Below are 8,531 nucleotides of genomic sequence, written 5' to 3' on the forward strand. Positions count from 1 at the left end.
AGCGATACGCGCTGATATGGAAACGTCCACGTCATCCCACAGCCCACCCCCCTCGAACAGAAAACAGCAGAAAATTACTCGCGCACAACAGTCAGACCGTCCGCTCATCCCCTTTCTCTCCCGGGCGACGCGACGGCGACGGCCGATTGCTGGCGGCAGAGAGGATGTTCCCCAAGATCAGCGGCAGCGTGACATGGCGAGGGTCAGCGCGCTCAGTCGTACGCGGGCGGCGCTCACGAGCTCTTGGTCTCCGGCGGCTGCGGCGCGAGATCTTTGGTCTCCCGCGACGGCGGCGCGAGCTATTGGTCGTCGGCTGCGGCGGCGCGAACTCTTGGCCGGATTGTGCCACGGCGAGGTCCTCCATTGTTGTCATGTCGAGCAACTAAAATCGCAAATATCCTGCATGTTGTGTGAAATTGCCCATGTCCCTTGGTTGTCTGATGATGTTACTTTTTGCTTGACAGATTCAGAGTTGTGTTAGATGTGTGATGAAACAGTACCACACAAGATGCAGATTCTGATAACAGAAGCTAAACAAGCCAATATATTGTTCAATCTTGCATCATCAACACTATTATATGGTTGCCTGTGTATATCTTGTCAGGACATGTCATCTCTGCAAACAAGTGCAGACTCAATCCTTCTCTGAACATACCATCAGCTAGTGCCCTCCCTGTGAACATTTTCAGGATCCAGCAGCTGATGCAGAAAGGGCACAAAATCAAGGCAGTTCAGTAAGAAATATGTCTGTTGGAAACATCCCTATATATTGTTGTTGTTCCGTGATGTTGTACATTGTAAACATATCTCCCTATTCAGGGATTTAGTTAGCCACGACTGACTAGCACGTTCGTGCACTCATGTACTTGGCTGAGATCAATACAAAAGTGGGTTTCATCATATTCTTGCCTCTTACATTCTGTCATTGTGTTATTGAGACTGAAAGAGTATTTGCTGCTGATGTTTCTGCTAGGATCGACATGAAAGAATCACCTAATCATTTGAACTGGAACTGAAAGTGGAATCAACTAATACTTGAACCATATAACAGAGACAAATTCAAGTCCCTTGGGCCGAAACAAAATGACAAAACATAAATCCGTCTACTTTTCTAGTGCCCTGGTGCCTATCAGGTATCAGGTATTACATTAAAGTTGACAAGTTCATACAAAATATTGCATCCAACATCTTCAAACTACGTAAATCATGTCCAAACTCTGGTCCATCATATCGTCGAGCCCTTAATTTTCATTGAAGTGTAATGCTGCAGAATTAGGCACTACAGTCGATCCTTGCTGAACTTGAAACAGCATACTTGTATATTCTCTGAGAATTTGGGGCATAACCATTGTCGATGAACCTCCAAGTGATACTGTAGTTGATCCTTGGGGTGGATTTATGTCGCCATTGGTAATGCCCAAGTCAAATGATTTCTGCTCCAAAGAAAGTGATAAAATTACATGGATGTTTAAGAGTTTACTAGAAATAAAAATGTGAGAAATAAGCATACCTCAGCCATGCTACTACAAGTTTGGCCATCTTGTTCTAGAATATCATCCTGTGATGATTTCCTTTTTTTTATTGGACATTTTCTTTTTCAAATTCATGGAGCGAGCTTGAAATAAATACTTAGTAAGAAAACACGCACGAGTTTGGGTTATTATTTTCACAGAATAAAAACATAATATAGGGAGAATACCTTTTGTTCAGCTTCCTTTTGTGCAGCCTTCTTCTCTTCTTGTGCAGCCTTTTTCTTCTCCCTTAGTTCATCTTTCTTCTTCTTTTCATTTGCTTGACGAATAAGCTTATCAACCTTGGATTCTTTTCTCAATGAAGGAGGACGTCCAGCACATCTAACAGCTATTGGACTTAGTATAGTTTTACTTGTTGTCTTCCCATCAGAAGGCGCCTCTTCCTGCAATTGATCTTTTGGTGCACTAACCTGATCCTTATTATTTTCAGAACTTGAGTTGCTAGAGTACTTAATTTTCAAGGTGCAGAGATCTTCAATCAATGAATTGCATGAATCATCTGACATGGCGCCTATCTCTGCAACTGGGTAGAAACTGTTGCACAATCTATCAAAATGATTTGCAACAGGAGTATCTTCCATGCCGCCATATGTGCATCTGATGAAGTTATGTTTTCTTTTCACATTTTTTCTCCACCAATCAAGAATGTATTGTGGAGGAACCTCCTTGATTTTCTTGTGAGTGAGCACACATAACACATGCCTACAGAGAATCCCCCTGAACTCAAAGTGGCGACATGGACACTTAACTTCAAACTCTTCCTCACTGAATTGTACATGGTACACAATATCTTTTCCCCACCATTTTTCTTTGTCAATCAGCACATCCTCAGTTATTTCATATGTTTCCATTGCCCCTTTTTTTTCTATTAACTTCCGATCACAATACATCTTGTGTGTTAGCTCTTCTTGAAATTCTTTGAACTTCGAATTTGTATAGATTGATTGAAATTGCTTCTCGATATCAAAGTGTGTGATGCAAGGTATGGTTGAATTGAAAGAGTTGAAATCAGCAATATTCTCCTTCTCAACTTTATCACGAAGAGCATTCTCATATTGGCTAACAAAATGCTTCAATGTAGTTTTTGCATTAACATACCCATCGAAGAAGGCATTCATACTCTCACTACGTTGTGTAGTAGACATACCTGCCCAAAAGGCATCTTTCACAAATACTGGAACCCATCAGTGCCTATGGCGGTAAAGCCCTTTAAGCCATTCGTTATCACCAAGATCATACTTCTCAAGCATATGCATCCAAGCAACTTCAAACTCTGTAATTGTTAATGAATCATAAACTGCCTTGCCAATAGCAGCCTTAATGTGATCATACTCATCATATCCACCAAACTTCTCGGGTATCTTCTTCATTATATGCCACAAACACCATCTATATCGAGATTCTGGAAAAACTCTTTCCACACCATTCTGAATTGCTTTTGCTTGATCGGTTACAATAGCTTTTGGATGGAGATTTGACATACATGTGAGCCATGCTTGAAATAACCAAACAAATGTTTCGGTATCTTCATTTGATAATAGAGCACATCCAAGCAAAACTGATTGTCCATGATGATTCACTCTGACAAAACAAGCAAAAGGCATATCATATTTGTTCGTCAAATATGTTGTGTCAAAACTAACGACATCATGAAAAGAGTCATACACTGCTCTACTTCTTGCATCAGCCCAAAAGACATTCCTTAGTCGAGATTCATCATCAAGGTCCATGACACTGAAAAAATTTGGGTTGTCGGATTGCATCTTGACAAAATAATCACGAACCGCTTCAGCATCACCTCTGCCAAGTTTCAACCTTCTTGTTTTCTCTAGAAAATTGCGAGCATTCTTCTCACCAAAAGTTAGGTTCTCATGACCATTTGCTTCCACAACAAAAGAATTGAAATTCTTGTTTACTCGAATTCCAGCCCGGTCATTCAGCTCAAGCCTTCGCTTCACATGGAAGTCTAACTTTTGGTTGCATCTGAATAACCGAGACTTGTGTGGACTTAATGTATGATTATGATCTAAAATGATAGTTGAAAGATGAAACTTCCCATCAGGACCACGGATAATATTGATTTTAGCTTTACATCCTAACCCGGTTGTTGGATTTGGTTTCAACATATTTCTTGATCTGGACTGAGTCTTACCATACCGAGAGCACGAAAGTGTAAGATACTTCAGCTGTCCATTATCATCATTGTTTGAGCTTCTTTTTGTCACACCAAAGCCCTTTGCTTTAGCGTAGTTGTTGTAGTACTCTCGCACCTCATTCTCAGTATCAAAGGTCATCCCCAATTTAGGGTCTCCAAGTAAGGCTGGTTGAGCTTCACCAAGGTCATGTTCAAGTTCCACATTGCTTTCATTCCGTTGCTTATTGGTGTCATCATCGCTTGAAATCGACATGTCACTTGATTCTTGAACACCACCAGTTCCATCATCCATTTCTATAAATCAAGAAAACTTTAAACATTATTATTGTTCAAAGGCAATATAACTAAACTAATAGGGGATGGTAACATATTGTAGATTCAGAGACATGTAGATTCAGAGGCATGCAGATTCAGAGGCATGTAGATTCAGAAGCTTGTAGATTCAGAGAGAAGAAAGGAATATAAGAATCGATCAACATACAGTAATATCGACCGCACGGTCAAGAAAAGCTAGATAAAAGGTGCAGATATTAAACATAACGAAATATTGGGGCAAAACACTCACCTCCTCTAGTCCCCGAGCTCGCCCAGGCACACAAGAGCTCCACCCCCAGCGTCATCCACGTTGTCGAAGCTTTGACGGTGAGCAGCTGCGACGACAGCAGCTGTTGAAACGAAAAAAAATCAATCGTAATCTGATCGAGAAAAGTTAGATGGAAGATGCAAAGATTGAACAATGTTGGGGCAAGAACCTCACCTCCTTCAGTCCTCAAGCTTCGACGGTGACCGGCTGCCACGACAACAGTTTAGGCTACGACCTGCTGGGACAACGACGCCGCCTGACCTAGAATCCCAACGGCCATCTGTTCAATGTGGAGCGAGGGAATCCGAGCGGCCCGTCTGGAAAACAAGGAGGCGGCAGGCTGTTCTTTTCTTTCGAGGTAGAAGAAGGCGGACGGTCTGGCTGTTGTGCGTGAGTAATTTTTCTGCTGTTTTCTGCTCGAGAGGGGTGGGCTGTGGGGATGACGTGGACGTTTCCACATCAGCGCGTATCGCTTGGTCCGTAGCAGCGATCCGTAAGTGTAGCATTATCGTTCTTACATTGTGGCTTTTTCAGGTGAATGCCTCACTATTGATGATAAGGGAAAGAAGCCGGTTCATGCTACTGATCCCCTGAAGTGCCAAATGTCAGTGCTGAACAAATTCGGACTAGGTCAAGTGGAAAATCTAGATGGATTAAATCACCTGATGTATGGTTCAAAGTTAACACGGATGTTGTGTTTGTGGCCAATACGGGTGAAGCTACTGATGGATATATTATACTCCATGTCTGTGCTAGTCTTGAAGAGGCTGAAGCTTTGTGCGTGCCATTGGTCCGAAGGCTGCTCTTGATATGGGTAATGAAGAGATCATAGTTGAATCTGATTGTGCTGTTGTCATATCAAACATTTATGGCTCATGTGATCCCTTTAGCAACATGGAGAGAGCATTGCATGGTGATTAGGGAACTTCTGCAAGATAGATCAAGGCTCCGTTCGGTATAGATCAAGGCTGCATGGCCCTGTTTTTTTTTTGACTTTTTCTTATCAGTGAAAAGTCAGCCAATAGAAGCATGCCACGTGCTTTAGTGAGGGACACAAGCGTGTAAACGTCGAGGTGAACCTAGCGATTTAGTTTGTGATCTGAGGACATTCTATCGGCCCGCACATGGGCTGCATGCCGGCGTGTTTGATTTTGCTTGTTGTTTTGCTTGTGACCAGCTGCATGGCCCCGTGGTTCATGGGCTGGCTGCTGCATGTGCGTCTGTATGCCGCCGTGATTGATTCGACTGCGATTTTTTTTTTCTTGCGTGTCCATCCACGTGTTTCATGGATAGTGTGGTCATCGTACAATGTTATTATACATGGAGTACGTTGTGTTGATTGGGAGCTCGCCACGTTATTCGGTACTGCCACCGTCTGTTTAGAGGCTGACGTGTGTTGGGCTTTCAGGCGGTGCCGCCCTTGCCTCACGTCTAGAAACCAATTTTCTGGGTCGTTCTGTATCCTTGATGTTGATTCGCTTTACGTCTCTTGTTACTCGGAGACTCTCCATATAGGTGGCTTTCCCCATTGATTTTCTTTGCCTCACATGTTGATGTATAATGTGTTGCCTAGTCTTTTTTATTAGATCAGTTTTTTGATTCATTGATTAAAACATGCACTTCTACATGGTATCAGAGGCAAGAGGTCTTGAGTTCAAGACCCAGCTGACGCAATTAAATTGTATTCCATTTTCGGTCCATGTTTAGGCCCGAGGGAGCCACACGTGAGAGGGAGTGTTGACGGATAATATGCTACCTAGTATCTTCTATCAGATCGGTTTTTTGGTTGCATTGGTTAGAGCATGCATTTCTATACCACAGACTCCTGTCATGATTCGTCCTGCCTCTGCCCGGAGCCGGAGCGATTTGGGTCACCTAGGCCGCCATCCTGGGGTTCGAGCAGTCGTCATTAATCGGGTGTGTAATGGCCGGAGCCGAGCTGCTGCTCGAGGTTGTCGTGCGTTAATGAGAGACGATGCTGTTGGTGGCCAACTGTCCGATGTTCACTCATTACTTCGGTCGCCATGTAGTTCTCGTCCTGTCTGCCATGTAGTTATTGGTTGGTTTAAATCCTGAGCCCCCGCCCCTCACTTTCGATCTGAGCGAGTGCTTGTCTCACTTCTGGGACGCGCCGCTGGGGGCTAGATCTAGGGTTCCTCAATCCTTCGGCTGGTGGGAAGGAAAAATTCGTGGAGATAGTCGTTCTTTTGCCCAAGTTGTGGCATCCCCCACACAGATTCCACCGCTCGATACGCTTGACAAAAGCACAATCACCATGAGGGGAGAGGGATTTGGTGCGGGGCGACATGGTCGTGGGGCTGGGCGCTTCGATCGTGGCCGGGGACGCGGCCATGGCCTTGACCACCACGTCTGGAAGCGCAAGACGGAGACGGGGGACTCGTCGACACAGAGAGCTTCGGGATCTGGAGATGCGGGATCGGAGAAGTGGGACAAGGCGGCCGCAGGCAACCAGGCTGAGCTTCTTCGCCGGGAGCGGTGGGGAGCGGACGAAGGGGACACGAACATGGTCCGCACCCATGGGAAGAACACCACTCCTCGTACGCAAGATCCTCCTGCATACCCTGGTAATATTGCTCCTCGCCCTGAACCATGTCAGATCTGTAATCTGACTGGTCATTTCACTGCTAGATGCCCGCAAGCTGTGTGTGATAGATGTGAGAAGAAAGGTCATTTGCATGTGGTATGTGCTGAGTTCCTGCCGTGGGAGTGTTTTCCTATGATGTGTGCGTTCCAAAGCAAGGGGCAGGGATTCTTCTATATTCCTGATTTTAGCATTGATAGGCAAGCTAGGGAGAGGATTTTTAACGTGATTGTTACTATAACTGAGGGGGCTGCTCCGACCAAAGATATAGAACATGAATTAAGCATCTATGTGGGACAGGGGTGGAGATGTTCTGCTAGATTTTTCGCACCTCAAAAATTTGTGATGAGGATGCCTAATCCTAGGGAAGTGGATCGTGCTCTGTTTGTGGAAAATGTGAGACTAAAGCAGTGTGGAGTTTCAGTTAAGTTTTCTCCTTGGTCTGAAGATATTGAATCTGAGGGTCTGTTGGAAATTACTTGGGTTCGAATTGGGAAGATCCCTCCGAACAAGAGATGTGATAGGACGGTGGCCTATGTGGGTGGATTAGTGGGCATTACTCTTGAGGTAGATGTGTCTACTATAAATCGTTCTTCGTCTGTTAGAGCCAAAATTGGATGTCGCTCTGTTGATCAGTTGCCTGCTATGGTGGAAGGTGTCCTGGGGGGGCGTTTCTATAAGTTTACCTATGAGGTGGAAGAAGTTCTTGTCAGGAATCCTGTGATCAAAGACCCTATGGAAGTGGAAGCGAAAGATGCACCTACTAAACCTGATCAGACTCCTAAACGTAAACGAGCTGATCAGGAAAAAGAGGAAAAGCAAGCTGACTTCCCTGAGAGTAGCAGAGATGGTGCTGGTGCTCGTGGGGGCAAGACCTGTCGTCTGTCACCACAAGACCATGACCTCTCAGAATCATCAGATAGTGAAAATGATACATCCCTGCTTATTGAAACACTGGCAAAAGAACACGAGATGGCTGGAGGAGGAACAACTCTGGATACCTCACGCTGGATGGTGGCTATGGAGACTGATATACATATGGCCCCGCTGGAACATGTAATTGAGCCTAAAGATGTGCAGGTAAATGATATACCCGCAACTCGTCGTTCGTTGTCTTTTGATGTTACTGGGGCTAACTCTGCTCAGGTTGTGGAGGTGAATGGTGACGTATACCCAGATCTGAAGACCTCAAGTGACTACATGGTACAGCTTCCTCTTTCTGATCACAACTATGAGATCATCCTCACACCTCCCCTTGCGCCTGAAGTGGCACTAAGATTCAGCAAGCGCAATACGTAGGGGGGACAGGAGCATATTGAAGCTAAAGCTATTAACCTGGCTCAGAAGAAGAACCTGGAAGGTAACATCAGTATATCTTGCAAGAATTCTTTCGGTGCTCTTTCTGATAAAGAATTAATGTATAGAGCCACTTGTATGGGGGTCAAAATACCTGATAATGATTTTACATGTGTGAACGTGCTTAGAGAGCTGGATAGGGTGAAAGAAGATCTAGATAGTAAAAAGAATATTGGGGACAATAATACTGATATTGAGGATGATATTTTAGTTACCAATGGACTAGGAAAATCCGTTCCTGCTAACTTGACCTGGCTTGACCAAGATGAAACTGTATTTGAACAAAAAGCCTCTAGTAAACTG

Source organism: Triticum aestivum, chromosome 6A, assembly GCF_018294505.1.
Source record: "Triticum aestivum cultivar Chinese Spring chromosome 6A, IWGSC CS RefSeq v2.1, whole genome shotgun sequence".
In the NCBI taxonomy this organism is placed as follows: domain Eukaryota; kingdom Viridiplantae; phylum Streptophyta; class Magnoliopsida; order Poales; family Poaceae; genus Triticum; species Triticum aestivum.